The sequence below is a fragment of the Phodopus roborovskii genome, unplaced genomic scaffold, assembly GCF_943737965.1.
Source record: "Phodopus roborovskii unplaced genomic scaffold, PHOROB, whole genome shotgun sequence".
In the NCBI taxonomy this organism is placed as follows: domain Eukaryota; kingdom Metazoa; phylum Chordata; class Mammalia; order Rodentia; family Cricetidae; genus Phodopus; species Phodopus roborovskii.
The window spans coordinates 26,799,742-26,820,197 of record NW_026126567.1 but is presented as its reverse complement, the minus strand read 5'-3'; the positions used below and the strand labels follow the sequence as shown (position 1 = coordinate 26,820,197).

The following is a 20,456-nucleotide window of genomic DNA, read 5'->3' as shown; positions in this document are numbered from 1 at the left end:
GTAGAGTTGTTATCTACTGATTTTATTAACAGGCATAATATTGAAAAAGTAAGCTATAATTTTTGATGTGTTATTTTGGAAAACTCATCTGGGCAAATTTAGTTAGAAGATAAAGCTCTAATAACAATGTAGTTCCTATAATACTAAGTGATAGTGTGTGTTCCCAGTGGACTCAATGTTAGACTACATATATAGTAAGTTACTTTAATCTCCATAGTGTATTAGCCACTGCTTAAGCCTCAGGGTACATTGTCATAGTTACATATTCCATTAACTTTTTTGTTTTGCATTTAGTCTTTTAAATATTTCTTCTGGTATTCTTTAATCTTATTCATTTTGTAAATTTAATATTGTGACTCTAGATAGCTTACACTTATTAATTGAAATAGTATCAGAACATATATTTTCTTTTGCCCTACAAATTTCAGCAACAAATATTTTGAAGATAACAGACTTCTACATATATTGAATCAAATAGGTTTCTGTCAATTACAACAGCTTAGTATGTGTTGTGTCTGGATTTTTATAATAGAACATTAGATTGCTATAATTAAAATTTCTAATAGAATAATTTAAGTAATTTATAGAATACTCCCTAAAGAAATTCTTCATTAACATGTCTTTACACAATAAATGGAAATTGAGTGCAAAAATTATATGAATTTGTTAATTATTTCCCATCACACAAAATATATCCCATCACATTTATTATAAGTTAAATATACACAGAAAATTCCTTATAAAAGAATTTATAATGATAAATATATACAGAAATCTTTCATAGCTTTTATTAATACAGATATCCATTCATGGTAATTTGAACTAATGTTTATTTTAATGTTTGAATAGAAGATTTTATCAGATCGATCAATTTGTACTCTAAAATTGTGTTTCAGAGGCCAGGGTACCTTAAAAAAGATGAAGTAACTATTGTAAACCCTTTCATTTCAGGGTTCACCTCTCTAATTTCCCAATTTTCAGCTACCTTACTTTAGACTTGTGATTCCTCTTCTTAGTGATTTGAAACATGCATGGTAGTTAGAACTCAAAAACTTAACCTCTAACTTTTTTGCTTAATTATCTTCTTATATTAGAGTCAGGAAGTCTTTCTGTGGGATGCCTTTTCTCTAAGCAATAGAAGTAGTAGTATTTTATTTAAATTTGAAAACATGGGAAAAGTAATGTTTGTTTCAATATTAAAGGCTATCTTATTTTACTATAACATAATTTATAAAACCTAACAATCAAATCGAGATTTTATTTCTTGGATTATGAGGCAATGATTCGAACTGCCAGTAGATTTGTATCTTTGGTTATTTCCATTGTTCTCCCTTTAAATTAAATTGATTAATATTTTCAAAATTTAGTTTAATTTCTTTAGGATTGATTATTTTGCTATGACACTAAAAAAATGATGCACAAATAAATTGGTAAAAACAGAAAAAGAAGCATTTTGTGGAGTTTAATTTATTCTTATTATCAGAAATACAAGAATCAAATGGTAGGGTGATTTGTAGGATACACACACACACACACACACACACAGTCACACACACACACACACACACACACACGTTTAAATGCAAATGATGTGGTTTAAAACTATGATATCACAGTAATATATATTTAAAAGTTTTATTATTGGATTGTATTATTTTTAAGTTTTTATTTAATATTTCTAATTTTATTTCCAAATGTTTATAAACATATATTCTCTTTGGAAGAGTAATTTTCAAAATCATATACAAATGAGCAACTCTCAATTTCATACACATTTTTAAATATTAATTTTAAAAGCATTAATCTGTCAGGCAGCAACAAAATATTATTGTACTCAAGGGTGGGCAGGTTCAACAAAAGGTTTTGAGAGAATGTGGCCATCCACTGGAAGGAGTGAAAAAGCACATCTCACAGTCAGGGAAAGGAAATTCTTTAAATATTGTGACTGATTGAATATTTAATTTGAGGAGCCAGAGATAAAAATAAAAAGTGATAACCTTTCATTAACACATAGTTACAATGAATCTGCCCACACTTTTAGAGAAAAAAGTTATTTTTCTTAGAACCACATTTAAAAGTATGATATTTAGTAAGTTAAACTGGGATGTGGTTTCTTCCCCAAAATAATTTCTTTTGGAATATATATATATATATGTATATATATATATGTGTGTGTGTGTGTGTGTGTGTGTGTGTGTATGTGTGTGTGTGTACACACACACACACACACATATATATATATATATACATATATATATATATATATATTTCGAACTTAAAAGTATAGAAATAAACTTGGCAGTGGTGGTGCATGTCTTTAATCTCAGCAGTTGGGAGACAGGCAGAGGCAGGTGGATCTCTGAGAGTTCGAGGCCAGCCTGGTCTACAGAGCAAGTTCCAGAACAGCCAGAGCTGCATTGAGATGCCCTGTGTCAAAAAACAAAAAACAACAATAACAACAAGAAAAAAAAAAAAAAACAGTTTAGATCATTTCTGTGACGGCGATAGGATTTTGGTTTGGTTTTTATTTTAATTTCTGCTTTATTAAAGCAGTCAACCAAGTATTTTAATTTTGATAGGCAACTTCTTTATTATAGTATTCTCACACATTCTTTGTTAACTCATTTTAATTATTATCTATTCAACTGGATGTAAGATATTCCATATCCTTAGTTGTGAAACCTTCCCATGTAATTTGGTAACTATGAATAGTTAGGTCTCTTCTGAAAGTATTGGACCAGACATTCAATGTCTACAGTTCTTGCAAAGGTAAATTAGGCTAATTATAATGACAAACGACATAGTGTACACACCTATTTTTAAAACTCATAGCATTAATTAAGCTTCCTTTATATTGTGTTATGGGAAAACTCATAAATTATATATTTGAAACTTATCACAAAACCCTCCTATTATAAATATATATAATTTTATGCTTATAGAATAAGTGTAAAACTCATTATTTGAAGCTTATGATATAAGCTACCATTTTCTATGTACTGAGTACTTTGAGAACAAAAATATTAAATTTTCTTGGTGTTTAGTGTTTGCGATTGACTTGAAATCTGTTTTTGGTTTTGATTTATTTTCTTTAAATTTCTTTCCATTTTCAATACTGAATAGTTAGTTTGACCTGGAAAAAATTCTAGTTTAAATTTTGTTGTAGGAAAAATAATCAGAAAAGAAATTTTATTTTTCTTCTTGCATTAGTGGCTTTTCTTGTCTATGAAATTTATTTTTTAATTAGCATTATAAACATAAAAGCACAGGTATTATGGATATTTTAATACTCAAAATGGCTGTTTGAGATAAGTGTAGGGCTGTTTAAACTCACACTAGGTACTTTTCTGATAATATTTCCTCTGGAATGTAAACAAATATTTCATAGTCATACCAATATAAAACTGAGACTTCTAAAAACTGAAATTATGTAAAATTCTGTAATTTACAACTTTGTATTGTGAAAATTTTCTAGTTTCATGGAGATAATTTTATTTATTAAAACACTGAAAAACTATTTTATTCCTCATTAATAAAACACTAGCTTTTACAAAAAAAATATAGTTCTAAGGATTTATTTAGCTATTTTTTCATAGACCTCAAACCTTAAATTCTGTTAGTAAATTACAGACTTGTAAGATTCAGTAAATTGGGTAATTATTACTTTATTTCTAATTCCTTATCCAATTAATATCAAAATGAACTACTCATCAGAATAAAATTTAAAAATCTCTTCTCTCAGTTCAAATAAAATGTAACTTTTTTAAAATTTTAGCTTGCTAACCATGTTAATATTGAGAAAATGAAGATAAGGTACATACAAATACATATATGAAAGGAATAACTATTTATGAAAACAATGGCTATGTTTTTGAGTGGGAACGATGAGGGGTTTAAGAGATGACTAGATGATCCAAACCACCAAACACACACAAAAAAATAAAGTTGAAAAGAAGTCATGTGTGATGGGAATATAGTTCAGGTAGTAGAGTTCTTACCTAGCATGTATAACATCCATGGTTTGATCCTATAAGGCATGACTCCACATGCCAGTAATCTTAGTACCATGAATAGAGACATCAATATTAGGAAATGTCAAAGCTATCTCAGCTTATGGAGTTTGAGACCAATCTGAGACAGTTAATTTAGCTAACATTAACTATAAGGCAGATGATTATATTTACAATTTTATTATATATATATATATAATTAGGGGGCATTCTTTGGTGTTTTATAATCCACTCATACTGGTTAAGAGTTGCTACTACAAACAGACAGAGCAATCACACAGATAGACTGGGGAAATCACACACAAAACAAAAGTACTTTTTGGAGTAGTCTTGGGGGACTCTTAAAAAGGATCAATTAAAACCATATTTTAATACACAAAGTATAACAGGAATACCAAAGTAAAATAATGAATTGATCTGAAAAAGTGTAATAGATATTAAGTATTTTAAATGTGTGTGTGTGTGTGTGTGTGTGTATGTGTGTGTGTGTGTATATATATATATATACACACACACACATACATATAATTTTTTCTTATTTTACATATCGATCCCAGTTCCTTCTCCTTCACCCCTATGGCCCACAAACCCCCTGCCATCCCACCCTCCTACTCTGTAGGCAGAGTGAGTGATGCCTTCCAGGAGGGATCATCAAAATTTGTCAAGTCATTTGGAGTAGTGTCTAGGCCCTTCTTCCTGTCTGTCGGTTAAGGGAGTATCTCTCCATGGGGAATGTTCTCTCAAAGTCCTTCTGTGTACCAGGGATACATCTGGTTCCACTTCAGAGGTCCCTTAGACTGCCCAGACCTCTAATGAGACCCATATTCAGGGGCTATGAGTCTGTCCAATACTGGTTTCCCAGCTATCAGTCTGGGGATCCATGAGTTCCTCCTTGTTCAGGCCAGCTGTTTCTGTGGGTTTCTGTAGCCTGGTCTTGTCCCCTTTTTCTTATCACTACTCCCTCTCTGAAAGTGGATTTCAGAAGTTTTGGCTCAGTGATTAGCTGTGGGTGTCTACTTCTGTTTTAATCAGCTACTAGATGAGGTGTATATATTTTTATTAATTTCTAATAAGCAGAATCAATTCCTTTGGTAGTTAAATCAACATGAGTTTGAGATGAGTGGACAGGAAACATCATAAATACTTCCATTAAAAATGACAGCATAAATAACACTTAACTTTTCTTTTTATATTAATTCAAGGCAATGTAAAAAATATAGGCAATTTTAATATTAAAAATTCAAAATGAAGTAAAACTATTTTACCTTATTTTATAAGCTCATAGAATTTGTGAGACTATGGAAATAGTTGAGAATATCATTTTAATTTGTACTAAATTCATAACATACATCAAGCAGTATTACTAAGACATACTATACTAGTAGCTAACTGTTAGGTATTTTCTAATTGTACACTAATTGGAAGAGTAATCTGTACAATACAGTTCTCTATTATGCTAAAGTCTTTATGCATATATTCTCATTTTTCTGGGTAAGTGCTAAGGGCTTCAGTATTACAATACTTATTTCTTTTCCCAAACACTTTTACATATGTAAGAATAGCCTGTGATTCTTAATAGTGGTGGAGAATTAATTTACATTCTCAAGAAAATACTGGTTTTGATTCTAGTTCGACTCAGTGTTTAGTTATGTGTGTTTGCTTCTGTTTTCAACAGGTACTAGATGAGGGCTCCATGATGGTGGATAAGTTAGTTGTCAAGATGCAGAGATAGAGGACATGACCAGGTTGCAGAAACAGATAAAGACAGCTGACCTGAACAAGGAAGAACTAATGGGCCCCCAGACTGATAGCTGGGAATCCAGCATGGGACTGACTCAGACCCCCTGACTAGAAGGACTGAGCAGTCTAAGGGACCTCAGACAGTGCAACCAGGAAGTATTCCTGGTGCATAAAAGGACCTTGCAGACACATCCCTCATGGAGGGATACTCCCTTAACCTAGAGACAGGAGAGAAGTCCTAGTCCCTACTTCAAATGACTTGACAGATTTAGGTGACACCACCTTGATAGCATAGTCTTACATGTGGAATGGGCTTGGGGGGATGATGGGAGGGGAGGGTGGTCAGGGTGCATGTGAGAGGGGAGTGAGGGTAAGAGGGAAGGAGGGAGAGAGGGAGGGAGAGGGAACTGGGATTGACAGGTTAAAAAAAAAATAAAAAAAAAGAGAATATAGACCTATTAAATAAAGATAAGTAATCATAAAAAAATCAGTGGCCATTTGTACACCTATAACCTTGCAAATCCTAGGTGTTTATATAATTAAAATATTGACACACTTTGAGCAAAAAAAAAAAAAAAAAAAAAAAAAAAAAAAGGACCTTAAATCTAAACCAAATTATTTATTTTACAACGTACAGGGTTGGATGTGTAGCTCATTACCATTCTTTGGTCCGTAGCACCCCAACATTGTAATTAAATATATAATCATATATTACTGAACTTAAAAAAAAAGAAAATACTGGTTTTATTAGAGCTGTTTCTTATTAGTAAGGAATTCACTTGTGGGCATTCCTTGTTGATGTACACAAGGACCTAATGGGATATTCTCTTAGCATGAACTCAGTTGTCTCCTTTGTGCTCTGTGATGTCCTTTGCATGCCTTTCCATCATTACTAGTGGAAGTTCTTTTAAGCCACACTACCTGTAGATATTTGATCTTTATTTACATACATGTCCCATAACCAAGTCCTTGTTCTTTGTTACTTCACTTGTACCTAACTACAAGTCCAAGATTTAGCTTTCAGTGAGGTTTAAAATACCAACTCCATAAACATACTTTACTATCCTTTATATTTCTGCTATCCTGAATGTGGGTGTTTTCTAAAAGTTGTTATTTTCTTATGAGTTACTAATTTCAGAAGAAATAGATGTAGTACAGCAAGTAGTGAGTAAGATACTGACATGGGTGTCTGTGCCATTCCTCACTAACACCAATGATGGAGAGAGTTCTTATAGAAACATAGATCTTAGACCTCTTGTTATTGGATGATGGTGGGGTTTGCTTTTATTATGTGCTAGTCTTGAGTTTACAAACACTTCCACTGAGCCTTACAGTTTTCATCCCAGTGTAAAACAACAGGATTATGTAAAATTGATATATTCCATTATCCCTTTCATTATACCATGACTTTATAGAAATTTAGTTTCAGGAGGATTTGGGAGGAACAAAATGTGCTATAAGGAGGTAAAAACTATATTTTTCAGTCTTGATTCACAGCATCCCTGTTGTAGGTAGTCAGTAAATAATAAATATTATGCAAACACAAATAATGAACTACACTTACAGAATATCTGCATATGCCTTATTCTATATAATCATCACACCTCTACTTTACTTATGGGCTACGACCTGCCCAAGGACATAGGAAAAGGTTGCAAAGCTCTATGCCCCACATTGTATTCATCTAGAGAAGGAAGCATGCATTCAGAAGCTATTCTAGAAACCAGCAGATTTCTCAAAAAGCATTAAGAGCAAGGTCACATTATGCAGCTGCAGAAATAGGTATTAATGCTTGCAGCTCTCTGCTTCTCATCAATGTTAATATATATAGATATTTGCATTTGTAGAGATTAAAAGTGAAAGGTTGCAAAAATGGTCATTTTTGAAATTCTACAACATGCACTCTGAATGTCTGTCTAAGGATAAGAAGCAGAGAAACAGATTATTGCTGCTCACAGTAGCAACAGCAGTGTTATTATACATAATGTTTGACTAAAACTTGCTTCAAAGACACTTTCAAGCACATCATTTGTAAAGGAAGCAGTGTTTGATAGACTATACAAAGCATTCACAGGAATTAGTAGAGGCTTTAATTTTCTATTGTGCATTGAATTTTTTCAGGAAATATTTTTAGCTGATTTTTATTAAAGGTACATATGTAACTATATGGTGCATAATGCTGAAATTACACTCAGCAACTTACATCACACAATTGGCAAATAACTTTTAAATTAGCCTTGTGAGATTCATTAGACTGCATTTCTGTAAGTATACACACACATACACACATGTGTATATAAAACATACACCTTTAGAAATCTTACATTTTGAAAATGTATACAAACCTAAAACATGGTTATAAACTATTGTGAAGTGAAAGGACATTTTTGTTAAAAACGCAAAAAAACACTGTATAATTTATCTAACATAGAATAACCTTGTTACTATGGAAGGTATCTCCTTTGTCCAGAAAACCAATTATGATTTAGAATATCTATGACTCACTTTAACCTCTACAAATCCTGGTCATCACCTGTGAGACTTCCAAAATGATAATTATTTTCATATCTTAATGACATAACAAAAACTCAGTGGATATTTTTTAGTTTAGTTATTGAAATAGTAGGATGATAAAAAACATAAAGTAATGATGGAGAAAGGGAGAGTCCAAACATAAATGCAGACAGTCACAGATATGCAGAGGCAAGGGATTCTCAGGTTCATATTTTCTGCATTCTAGACATGTGGCAAGAGCAATGCTCTGTCCTATCTCTATCTGCTGTTGTTATTGTCAGGGGAAGTATCAGCCTGAAATAACATCAGTTACTTCTGTGAAAGCCTTCAGTGTCCCTTACCTTCTAATTATCTACTTCTCTGGCCCACAAACTTTCAACCACCCACTAACCAAAGTTTTAACAATAGAAACAACCTGACACACATTTTTCTAGTGTACATGCTCCTGTAGCCATTTGAAACACGTTGAACTAAGCAGGAATAAATGACTTAATTTAACAAGTATGTTCAAACAAATAACCAGTGTAAAATGTGAACTTTGTATTTTGCACTGTATTTTTTCATAATATATTTTGTATTTATTTGCATATTTCGAATTGAATGTTACTTTTTTCCCCCTTTGGGAATTGCTGCATTCTTTACGAGACTAGAATAATATATTATTCATAATTGAAATGTAACTTATGTTGACCACTGAGTATTATTTACTTAGCAAAAATTCTTCTTGTCTTTATAACTGTATAATCAAATGCAGTTGTTATATGAATGCATTCGACTGGGTATGCTTCATTTGCCAGCATCTCTGCTGTATTATCACTGTGCCACCTAGCATACTCTGACTCTGCCTAGCATGGAGTTCATTTTGTGTATTTCTGTTTTCATATATTCTTTCAAAGCTATCTTTTCTTTGAGGAATCATGAAACTTGTATACCTCCTATTAAATTATGTAAATCATAAAATATTTATAAAGTATGTCAGCAAGAAATACTTTAATTACTTTATTAAAAATTAAATCTCTGATCTCCCCTAAATACCCAAGAAGCATTAAACCTAATTTAATTTTGTTTTCAAACTTTCTATTGGGTTAGACAGATATAAACTATGGCAGTACCCCAGAGCAATCTTCTTCAATCTCCTGTTAAATGCTTTGAAATGGAATGGTTAACATGTAACAGTTGACAGCATGAAAAGCACAGGAAGGCTAGTCTCTTTTATAGGAAAATTCTATTGTCAAATAAAGGACCCAACTCCTCAAGCTTCCTTTAAAGTGCACAATGCCTCTTCTGCCTTTTTCATGCTTTTGATTTCGTATTTAATGCTTTTTATATGCCTTTGTGTACAGTTGACCCTGCTGGAGTCTTAACTTTCTGTCAGAATTCTTCCTATACACTTTATTATGTACTTTCATGACACATTCATATCCTTCCTTTAGTATCCATTTAAGTACGTGTTAAGTAGGACTATAGGCCAAAATCAATTTTAATATGAAGGGAACAGTATTTTTAAGATTATACAAGAGATTTATAATCTGTAGTATTGTTGGCATTTGAGAAGAACACATTTTAAAGTGTTCAAATCTCTTTTCAACATGGCATGGTTTAATTGAGTTTTTCTCAAACCTTTAATCAAAATTCACATCAAAGTGATTCCTATCATCTGCTTTACATTTTTTTTCTGAAGTAGACTAAAATCTATATGTCATGGATCTAGTGTCAACATAGAGTGAAAAAGATCCATTCAGCCATACTTGCTTAAAGAATACAATTTTTAGAAAAATGTATCTAAATCTATGTTGTAATTTGAAGGCATGTGCAAGGCTGAACTGAAATCATAAAACAGAGTATGTCCACACAAAAGCCTAGAGATTTTGCTTTTCTGTATGTATGGTATTTTTCTATATCGTTTAATAAATATGTTAATTAATTTTTGTATTCATGAATTCATTACTTTTCCTCTTAAAATATCTATCTTATATTTAACATTTAAGGATAATTTCAATTTCTAATAGACAAATAATATATTACTATTATATTTTAATTGTTCTAAAGATTGATATCAATGTCACAATTTAAAATGTATCATAAATAGTGTTACTAATAAATTTTCACTTAAAATATTAACATTAACTGTGTTTGCAAAAATGTAACAAATTCCTGATTTTTCTAATGTAATAGAAAATGTCAATATTTTGAATGAAATATAAATGTAGTAAGATGCAAAAAAGCTAAAGTAACTAACTTCAGCTCATTAACTTAATAGTAATTAAGTAAAAATTAAAATGTTTTAAATACTTATATGTTTCAATATTTTACAACAAATTTAACTTTGTAAACAAACGGTTGTTAATTATGACATATGTAAATTATGGCATATCATTTTACAGCAAAATAAATTGGCAGGACTGTCTACATTTCTTTACTATCAATGTGAGACTGACCAATTGTGAATATGTGCAACATAATTTTTAAGGTAGATACACATAGAAAAATTATTCTCATCTACAGTCAAACCTGATTAGCACTGAAACTAAATACAACCCCTGTAGTTTGAATTATAGTTATTGAATGACCAAATGGAAGTGAATGTATGAAATACTTATATGTTTGTGTACTTATATTAATAAATTTACAAACCATTTAAATCACAAACCCAAAAGCAATCATAAATGTGAACATCACCTGTTAAAAAGTACCAGAGGATCACACAGTGAGGCTAATGGAGAATAAATATAGATAGCAAGAAGTATGCTTCTCTACTCATATGACATATAAAATGACAAGAATCTTTGCATAAGGAGGGTGGAGTGTGATTATTGCCTGGACAGCAGGCCAGCTACAAAACCCCTGAGAAGAAACTACATACCTGTGGTGAACTTAGGACTTACTGCATGGTGAAAAGTTATAATAAGCTAATGAAAGTAAACTGGAATATCTGTATATTAATGTTTCCTCTCAGAGTTTGTGATGTATTATCTCCTGTAATCCTGAAATCAAGGGCTCATAATGTTGTACCTCCAGTTAGGGTCTTCTGAACTTGTCAGTCTTATGTATGCTAATGCATACAAAACCTCTAAATCTAGATTTTTAACATGGACCTGTAATTTTAATAGCTTTATAACTGTATTTCTGATAGTTTCTCATTATATCATCTTTATAAGATTTCTCATAAAACCAAATGATTTTTTTTTCAATTATTCAGACAAAAATTTTTAAATTGTGATAGAGTTGGACTTCTGTTTCCATGGATAACATTTTTTTCCACCTGCAATTCTTTTCTGATTATTAAAACTTCTTTCTAAAGCAGCTATCTTCTGCATCCCTTCATGTTCTATGTTTTCATAGCAGTGTAAAAATGGGTTTGTAAAACAAAAGCTATCACAGTTTTTCTTCACCTCTCATCACTTCAATGGTTCCATCTCGCCCACAGTACAAGTTTGATTTACTTTAGTAGATTGTGTTTGACTTTATTCTTTCAATGATTTTCCTTTCCAATTCTATTGTCATACTTGTATGTAGCTGGTTCTGAAACTGTAATATATTCATTGTAAAAGGCTTTTGAATATTCTCTACCTTCTGTTTGGATCATTCCAGAAATATTTGGATGAATTAGGAACATAACACAAGTTAGCAAAGATGAGTTTTGGAAACAGATAGTAAATTTAACTTTCAGTTAGTAAACATAATAAAAAGTGTGTGTGTGTGTGTGTGTGTGTGTGTGTGTGTGTGTGTGTGTGTTTATCTGTATAAATTTATAAGGTTAAAGAAAAGCCTAGACAAGCATTATGAGACAGATGAGAGAGAGGAAGACAGAGAGAGAAGGTGAGAGAGAGGGGAAGAGAGAAGAGAGAAGAGAGAGGAGAGAGAATCCTCAAATATCATTGAGTTTGTTTTGTTTTTGCCATCACCTGCTGGGCATGGAACCTGCCAATACATACATGATTTGTGTACTGAGTGATTGAGTGAGCGCCCATTGGAGAGAACTAATTTTTCCTTTGTTGGAGGTTACCAATTGGATATAATTTCTGGACTAGGTGTGTGGGAGTGGGATTGTGTCCACTTCCTCTTTCAACACTTGTATCCAATTATGCCCAGATGTGTGCAGGCACTATGCATGCTGCTGCATCTCTGTATGTTCTTATGTGCCTAGAAGACTTTTTGTTGTTGTTGTTTTGTTTTGTTTGTTTTTTTTTTGTCTTCCACCCACACCAGCTATTATAATCTTTCTGCTTCTCTTCTACAAGGGTCTATGAGCCCTTGTGGAGAAGGATTTGAAGGAGACATCCCAATTTAAAATTCAGTGTTCCAAAGCCTCTCATTGTTGGCACAGTGTCAAGTTTGTGGGTCTTTGTGTCTGATAATGGCTGATCTGAGCAAGCCACTATGAATATAGTGGAATGTCACCAGAAGTCATTACATTGCTGCATTCCTAAGTAGTATTTGGTTTTTCCCTAGTTTCATGAACTATGCCATCTCAGATGGGTTGGCCATGGGTTTTATTTCATGGAGTGGATACTAAATTCAATAAGATAGTGGTTGGTGACTCTCACATCTTTTGTGGCACTACTACACAGCATGTCTTACAGGCATATAATAATTGTAAATGCAGAGTTTATTGCTGGGTTGATGGTTTCTACTTACAGTAAGTCTCCCCCATTATTGAGCATTCTCTTAAGTTTTCATTTATGAATTTGAAGCTTCTCCTCTAATAAGGTTGATACAACCACTTAAACAACCCTTAGATTTTGCTTTGCACTCCATATTCCTTCCCTTCTCTACTCCTCTCCTCAACCCTATTTGATCTTACCATTCCAGCTTTCCAGTCCCCTTATTAAGGATAGCCTTAATAGTCTACTCTAAACCTAATCTCTGTCATTATACATACTGCAGCCTACTCATCACAGACTTATCAGCCAAGATCCACAAAAATAATGAATATAAATCATGTTTTTCTCTTTGGTCCAGGGTTATCATTCTCGGTAGAATTTTTTTTATCTTTGTCGAGTTATTGACAAATTTCATGACATTTGTTTTTGTGTTTTGAACACCTGAGTGATAGTCTATTGAATAAATGTGTCAAATTTTCTATTCCTCTGTTGAAGGCCATCCAGGGTATTCCCAATGTCTAGCTATTATGAATACAGAAACAATGAACATGGTTAAGAAAGCATCTCTAGAGTAAGATGTAAAATCTTTTAGGTAATAAGCCTAAGTGTGGTATACCTTGGCTTATATTTGATGCCATTTTCCTGAGGAACAGTATTCCTATATGTTTCCTATGCTTTTTCTTTGACTCTATTTTGCTATCCTGTATGTTTGTTTCATGTGATTTAGTTGTGTTTACTTTTATTTTCTCTTATTTTATTATTATTAGATGTCTGATTTTTTGCAAATGTGGGGGGGGGGAATAAAGGATGTAGAATTTGGGTGGGGATAGGGAGGGCTTTGGTGGAGGTCAGAGAGGCATGAACATAATCAGCATATGTTTTATAATCTTGTAAATAGGAAGCCGATGTCCCTAGGGAATACACAGCATAAAAGAACTCAATGGTTCCAGAGAGAAAGAAGGGAATGAACCAAAATACAATGGGCACCATAGAACATTAATTGTCGTACCCATCCACACACACACACACACACAAAATGTACTTGTTTGCTTTTAATATCAAAAAGGTCATTCTTCCAAGGTAAGATAAGATAAAGATAAAATGTTTAATCACCAATTACGCTCTATTCATACAAAATTTCTCCTCTGTCATTTTCATGAATCTATACAGTTCCTTCTGATACTGTCTCCCCTTCTTTCTTGTCTCCTCCCATGTGACCAATGTATTTTCTTCTCTATAAATCTTTTCCTCAGTAAGTGATACTTGGATTTAGAATATAAAATATGTATTCATTTTTATACTTACAAGTTACTAATTTTTTTAAGACTTAAGAAATAGCTGTGGGTGTGGTGGCACATTCCTCTAATGCTAGCAATGTGAGGCAGAGGCAGAAGAATGTCTATGACTTTGAGGACAGCCTGGTCTACAAAGTCATTTCGAAATAGCCCAGATCTGCCTATATCTTCACAGAGATACCCTACCTTGAAAAACAACAACAAAACAAAAACTAAAACCCTGTACTACATTTAGGGCTAGAGAGATGGCTCATATGTTAAGAGCACTGAATGTGAATGAAAGAACTTCCAGAAGACTCCAGTTCAGTTCCCAAAACCCCTATCACCACTCACCATAGTCTGTATCTCCAGTTTCAGGGCATCTGAGACCCTTTTCTGGCCTCTGCAGACACCAGATATGCTTTTGGAAAAAAGACAATCATGAGGAGAAAACACCCAAACATATTCTTTAAAAATCTACAACAGTAATAAGACTAGTATAGAGAGAAACCTATCTTGCTTATAAGAATCTCTAATAATTAACATTTTATTTCAACTGAATCCAAAGTAAATAACTGTGCATCTAGAATATTCACTTTTGGTTCAAATTTCCATCAATAGTTATATTTGGAGATATAGTGAAGTATTTTGCAAGCTACTGTTTTTCTGGACAAAATTACCTGCATTAATTGACATAAATTATTCACACAACACATAGTCATGTAATTTAAGAACAAATCAATAATTGTAAGAAACTTGTTATCAATTAATTTACAGATTTGACTACTTTGAATTGATAGTAAAGTATGTATGAGAATAAATATTCTATGAATTTAGTTTATAGTTAATAAATTTTAGGTATGTAAGAGTTCATTTTTGATGATAAATGCTAAACAGTTCAGAAAATGATTTTGTTTTATTTCAAAAGTATCTTCAAATACACTGTATCAAACCTTTCATTATCTTTCCCCATCATTTCTGCCTTTCTTCTACTTTATCTATCCTTTGACTTCTCCCCTTCTCATGAGTTATTTCTGAGAGACTCCAGCAATATAGCCCAGACTGTCCCCAACTCAGTCATCCTTGTCTCTGCTTTTTGAGTATCATGATTTTAGACAGTCATTACCATATCTGTCTCTGCTTTCTGTTTGTATGAAATAAATACATGTAGAGTCCACATATACATGAGATCATGCGATACTTGACTTTGCATGCCAGGTTCATTTCACTGAAAATAAGGTCCCTCAATATTCATCTTTTGTGTCAAAAATAATAAAATTAGTTTCTTTTTATGACTATTATTCATGTGTACATGTGTTTCATACTTCCATTTCCCGCAATACCTCAACCATGTTTACACAATAGACAAGGTATAAAATCAATGTGTGATCATGAAAAAAAATCCTGAACATATCTAGCAAAATGAGCTACATGCAGGAAAATAAAATAAACACAATCTTATCTCTATGTGTACTCTAAAGTTAAATTCACAGATGTAGACAGTAAAATTTTATTGACTGCCACTGTACTGGGTAGTGTATCGGGATACTGGTAAAATAATGTAACAATTTGTTAATTAAAAAGTAAATTCAACAGGCCCTATTGCATGTTAGTGATAAGTTCTATGCATCTTTCTCAAATTAGTGGTGTTATTAGTTTTATTATACAAGTAATCTTTATATTAATTATCTCAATGTAGCCAATTCATAGTGTCCTCACATTGTGTTATAAATAATGAATAAATTGAAATTGATAAAATAATTTAAAAGTAGCTAAATGAAATCTTTCTTATCACAGATTTTATGAAGTAGATTCTCAGGCTGATGTGAGAAATGAAACCTAATTCCTCTGTCCTGCAGACACATTGTTTGCATCATGTCATACTAGATAGGAACAGAGATAGCAACCTTAGATATACCTCTGTAGCTAGTGACGACAAAATTCGAGATATAATTAAATTACATTTCACAGGTCAAATTTCCTCAATAGAATTCCAGTAAGGGAAACTTGAAGGGTGCTGAAATTAAAGACAAGGACTCTCTCCTTTTCGTATGATTAAGTCTGTTTTAGTCCTCAGGAATTCAGAAACCTCTTCAATGAATTATAGCTTGGCAACATGGTTATAATCATTCCTTTTCTTACTTATTTAAGGGAACTTAATTATTCCTAATTTAAACACTTAAACTCTTCAGTTATTTTCAATTTCTTAATGAAGTTTTCAATGAAATAGTTATCATATTTCCAAGTGTGACTTAGAATTAGAAAGCAGACACAACACTAGAAGCCGTGAAAACAGAAGTTCCCCCAGAGCATCCTGAATAGCATCCTCTGCCACTAGGAAAGATCTCTAAAGGGGGAGGCATTTCCTGAGAACTTTGAGATTGATATCTCTATGATCTACAGCCAAAATGGAAGGTGTCTTCCATAATGGGGTTACCACAATGACAATATCTTGTATTGTTTGGAGGACCACTGGAAACTTCCCTATTAATGTCAAGTTATAGTTACAATGACCTGCTTATTCCAGTAATTGAAAGGGTATATATTCTTGTAATTTTGATTTTTATAGAAATATAATATACTGTTTTATGTGCCATTTGTTTGAGTTCCAATGTCTGTTGATAAGGATAATCATCATAATAGCACATCTATAGTTGATATTTAAAAGAAATAAAATAATTTATGTTTGCTCTAGTTATTTGACATTCACTAATTATCCCCTTTTTGATCAAAGTGGTAAACTTATTTTTAAAGTCTTTATTCATTTATCATAATTTATATATAGCTATATATCCTTGAACTTGTGCACATAACATGTATGCAGGGTCTGGAGTTACAGATTGTGTGTAAATGGAGGTTTTCTCTCACCTGATGGTTCCTGAATAAACACTCTGAGGCTTAATATTAACTATAATTGTTTGACCAATGACTCAGTTATATTGCTGACTAGCTCTCTCAGTTAAACAATCCATTGCTATTATTCTACATTTTATCATGTGATTCATGACATTTTACTCACATCTTGCTTCTCCTGCAGCTTCATGGAAGTTTCCTTTTTCTTTTTTTTTCTCCATATTTCTGTTTGGATTTTCCACCTGGCCCTATTCTGCCTGGTCAAATCTGTTTTATTCGTCAACCCATAAAAGCAACACATATTTGCAGCATAGAAAAGGACATCCTACATCAGCTGTGGTTAGTGAGAGAAGAACACATGGTCTCTAAAAGAACAATATGCAGTCTTAACCACAAATTTTTTTTTTGTTAAGCTCCCCATTTAAAGAAACCTTATCTATATCCTATGTACAAGCATTATTCTTACATGTCAACACACTATGCATTTTCATCACACTTAAGGCAAAAGTTCATCAATGGAGCTTGTTATTTAGTATAATCAGTAAAAAAATCTTCCATGTATTACCAGACTAATCACTGCTATTATCCTTACTGTATTGCTAATATTCACAATTTTAGAATACTTTTTTTAATTCTTTCTTTTATCTTGTTGAGGTTATAGTATATTTACATTATTTTTGCCCCCTTTATTACTATGTTTCAAATTCCTGGCCCTTTTGTTTCATTAATTGCTGCCACACACACACACATATCTATAATTGGTGTCACATACATATATGCATATATATTTCCATATATATATATATATACATATATATATATATATAAAGAAGTTACCTATTGTCTATATGTTTCTGGAATTATTTAAAATTTATTCTGTGCTATGCATTTTAAAAGTAATTTTACAAGTCATTGTTGAACATTTTCATTATTTTTTCTATCCCTACCTCTCTAAATAATTGATAAGGTCTTGTGTTCTTCATTTACACTTTTAGCACAATAGTGTGTTGTATATGATAGTGTTCCAACATTTTTGTTATATGTACCAGTTAAGATCTAAGACATTGTTATGATATGTCAGCCCATTTACAGACACAACTCATATCATTGTGCAGTATCATTATCTGTTCTGAATGTTATATGCCATTATAATTTGGTGCTTTCATTTGTTGAAGCCTCAGCTTCAAGTGTAAACTTCAAGTGTAAACATCCTAGGTGAGTGATTTGGATGTACTTCCTTGAGCATGTGAGTAGTTAGTTCTACAGGTCAAGGAAGGGCATTGTTCTGAGTCAGCTTCATCAAATTACCTCACACCTCCCTGTTGTCATAGCATCTCATTCTGTGGACTTTAGCTTTTCCTTTCCATCAATTGGTCAGGCATTAATTTGGAGCATTGGTTTCAATTAGCCATCAGTATTTTTTAAAATCTCAGTCCTGCTTATAATTCCTATTTTATCCCAGGCAATTCCTTATTTTGTGATCTTCCTCTTGCTCTTAATATTCTCATATTTAATTCATCAAATTTGCCAGAGAACATTTATCTACAAAAAGCTTACAAATATTATTTTTTAATTTTTATTTTTGGATGCTCTGAGGGTGCTTCTGTTCCTCGATGCATAACATTTTTCTTGTCAGAAAAGCTAACATTCAGTATTGTCAACTCCTTTCCACATTCATGCACATACCATGTATGCATACAGACACACACATATTAGCACATGACCATTAACATAGGCGAGCAGAAGCACTGCCACTAACAGAAAAGTTACCCATTTAAAATGAACTCTGGCCTTACATGTCCATTGCTTACCTACAATGATAACTTAAAGCTCTGATATTTTCACATTAATTTCCTAATATTTATCATTTTTTCTCAGTGGCTTTTGGGATATTACAGTCTATGGCAACTTAGATTTGTCTTTGCTGAAACCTGAGAATGAAAAGTTATGTTCTGACCTCTTCCTGTACCTTTACCCTTCCTTATCTTGGCTAAGTAAAAGCTATCATTTCTCAGATTTGATGAGTAGATATGACTTAGGCTAAACTGCACCAAAAGAACCATACATTCACTGTCTCTATTTGCTCTGTCCATGCTTCTCTTTCCTAGTTCATAAAATTACATCTCATTGGGTTTATTAAATTTTCTTGTTACTTCTTGCTTTTTTTTTTTAACCCAGAAAAGTACCAGGAGCAGAAAAGTCATGACCAATAAAACCATAATACAAAAACAAACAAACATACAAAAAAAACAAGAGCAAGCAACCAAACAACGACAACAACCTGCAGGCTGGATGTATTGCCATTTCAAGTTATACTGCAGAGATATAATGATAAATAAAAACAGACAAATTTACAAATGGCATAAACTAAAAGCTTAAATATAAGTCCACAGTCTTGTGGCCACATGATCTTTGATGAAGAAGCCAGTGATAAAAATGTTGAAAAGAGAGCATTTTCAACAGTCATTGTTTAAACTGGATACTTACATGTATTTTTAGGATGAAGAGACTGGATTCTTATCTCTCATCCTACAATAATCTCTGAATGTATCAAAAGCCAAACATAAACTTCAATAGTATTAATAAGAGAATTCAAAGTGGGGGAATATGCATGGTGTTATTGGCACAGTTGAGAATTTTTGTATCAGGCCTGAAGGAATACAGGTATTAAGAATGACAATAATGATGTGACAGACTTTGATGATTCCCCATGGCAGGCCTCACCCTCTCTGAAGAGTGGATTGGGGATGAGGAGGGGAGAAGGTGGGTGGAATAGGAGGAGAGGAGGAAGAGGGAACTGCCATTGGTATGTAAAACAAAGATTGTTTTAAAAATAAATATTTTTTTATTTTTTCTTATTTTACATATTGATCCCAGTTCCCTCTCCATCCCTCTGCCCCTTTCTCTTTCCCTCCCTCCCACTTCCCCATCCACACTCTCCCATTCCACCCCTTCCCCTCTCCACAGGGATGACTTCCAGGAGGGATCAACAAATCTGCCAAGTCATTTGAAGTAGGGACTAGGCCCTCCCTCCTGCCTCTAGGCTAAAGGATTATCCTTCCATGGGGAATGTGCTTCCTAATTACTTTTGTGCTCCAGGGATATATCCCGGTTCCATTGTCAGAGGTCCCTTAGCTTGCCCAGGCCTTCTAACTGAGACCCACATTCAGGGGGTCTGAGCCGGTCCAATGCTGGTTTCCCAGCTATCAGTCTTGGGGGGGGGTCCATTAGCTCTCCCTTGTTCATGTCACCTGTCTCTGTGGGTTTCTGTAGCCTGGTCTTGTCCTCCCTCTCTGCATCTGGATTCCAGTTTACCTCAGTGTTTAGTTGTGGGTGTCTGCTTCTGTTTCTATCAGCTACTAGATGAGGGTTCTATGATAGTGGATAAATAGTAAAAAGAAAGATAACTAACAAATCAGACCTTATGAAACTACAGTTCTGAGGATCGCTTCAGCTATGAT

At 32.9% G+C, this 20,456-nt stretch overlaps 1 protein-coding gene across 1 annotated transcript in view; it reads left to right on the top strand.

Moving 5' to 3' along the window:
• The window catches only part of Csmd3 (CUB and Sushi multiple domains 3), a 1,059,412-nt gene that overhangs the window by 363,717 nt on the left and 675,239 nt on the right, over positions 1 to 20,456 (top strand). The gene's annotated exons all lie outside the window — the stretch shown is intronic.